The sequence below is a fragment of the Panicum virgatum genome, chromosome 6K, assembly GCF_016808335.1.
Source record: "Panicum virgatum strain AP13 chromosome 6K, P.virgatum_v5, whole genome shotgun sequence".
Taxonomy (NCBI): domain Eukaryota; kingdom Viridiplantae; phylum Streptophyta; class Magnoliopsida; order Poales; family Poaceae; genus Panicum; species Panicum virgatum.
Window position 1 is genome coordinate 19,778,038 of NC_053141.1, and position 1,426 is coordinate 19,779,463.

Consider the following 1,426-nt stretch of genomic DNA (forward strand, 5'->3'; position numbering starts at 1 on the left):
TGACCTTTACCAAGAGATTTTCCATGACTCATTCGGGATATATCACGGTAGAGTCCTCCAGTTGTACACACAGTGGTAAGGGAAAGTGATGGATAGCTTAGTTTCTCAAATGTTACCTTGGGCATAATGTTGACACTGGCGCCAAGGTCACACAGAGCATGATCAAAGTTGCAGTCGAAGATCGAGCAACTGATCACTGGGGTTCCAGGATCCTCTCGTATTGTAGCTTCTCTGCGTAGCTGGTGAAGTGTGCTTTGCTAGGAGACTTCTCCCACATAGCATTTATGACGTTGACACTCTCTAGAGTCGATTTGGGTTGCCCCCGAATATTTCCTAATTCAGTAGCAGGAGTAGCAGCAGCCAGCCGAGCTAACTGAGTTTCAAGCCTCATGTTGAAACTTAGCTGGTTCTTGATGGCTGTGGAGAATCCGTCCATCTTGGCATGGATGGTCTCCATGGATTTGTTTGTAGCGGCCAACTTCTTCTGAAGGGACTCATTGATCTTCGCTTGGCCATAGACAAGATCTCTCAAGATAGATTGGTTAGGATTTAAAGAATTTGAATTGTCATTACCTCCTTGATAATATGGGCGTGGTTGATTCCACCCCTGACCTCCTTGTGGACGAAATCCATTGTTATTACCATTGAGACATAGTGCTTCTTCTTCGATTTCCGGGCAGTTGTCACCCGAATGTCCAACATTCCCTCAGACCTCGCACGTCATGCGAGTTTCCAAGGTTTGAAGTGTTTGCATTTGAGCCTTATCTTGGGAGTAATCCTCAAATTTCTTGAGGAGGAGATCAATCTTCATAGCGAGCATATCGGTCTCCTTGAAGGAGTGCATGCCTCGCTAGCGTGGTTGGAGACGATCATCGCTCCAACCTTGGTTGGACACCATCTTCTCGATTAATGTTGTATCTCTTTCAATGATCAGTGAGAAGAAAGCTCCACCCACAGCGGCATCCACATGATTACGGGAAGATTGAGTCAACCCGTTGTAGAAGTTATGGAGAATGAGCCAATTGTCCATTCTGTGGTGCGGACACACAAGAATGTACTCCTAAAGTCTCTCCCATGCTTCAGGAATTGACTCATTTGATGCCTGCTAAAAGTTCGAAATCCTACCACGAAGAGCATTGGTTTTGCCCGTCGGGAAGAACTTTGCAAGGAACGTCTTGGCACATTTGTCCCAAGTGTCCACAACAGCCTTGTTAATATAAAACCATTGTTTCGCTCTCCCCAGAAGAGAGAACGGGAACAAAAGGAGCCGAATTGCATCTTGAGATACACCCTTGATAACAAAAGTACTGCAGAGCTCCAAGAACTATTGGAGATGAGCGCTGGCATCCTTATTGGCCTTGCCACAGAAAGGGCTGGCCTGCACCATCATAATGAGACCCGTTTTGATCTTGAAATTTTCTCCTCC

At 46.0% G+C, this 1,426-nt stretch overlaps 1 non-coding gene across 1 annotated transcript; it reads left to right on the plus strand.

Annotated features, from left to right (window-relative positions):
- Positions 1–1,028: 1,028 nt before the first annotated feature.
- Positions 1,029–1,135, plus strand: LOC120639390. Its single transcript, XR_005661393.1, has one exon. It is a non-coding gene; the product is annotated as a small nucleolar RNA R71 (small nucleolar RNA).
- The last annotated feature ends 291 nt before the right edge of the window (positions 1,136–1,426 follow it).